Raw genomic sequence first — 217 nt, forward strand, 5'->3', positions numbered from 1 at the left:
AACTTACAGCCACACAGCCTTCGAAACACCCGCACACACATCCCCACGATCACATCAGGCAATATCTCGAACCTCCAACTAACTGCAGAAACTGCCGCGGTCAGGCAGGATGTGGGGAGACAGCCCCCCCCCCCTTGACGAGAGACAGGACTCCCTCTGGAGCGATTCCTTCTCTGGCGAATTTCCCACGTTTGGTGTCTGACGTGCTTGTGCGGAC

The sequence above is a fragment of the Penaeus monodon genome, chromosome 24, assembly GCF_015228065.2.
Source record: "Penaeus monodon isolate SGIC_2016 chromosome 24, NSTDA_Pmon_1, whole genome shotgun sequence".
In the NCBI taxonomy this organism is placed as follows: Eukaryota; Metazoa; Arthropoda; class Malacostraca; order Decapoda; family Penaeidae; genus Penaeus; species Penaeus monodon.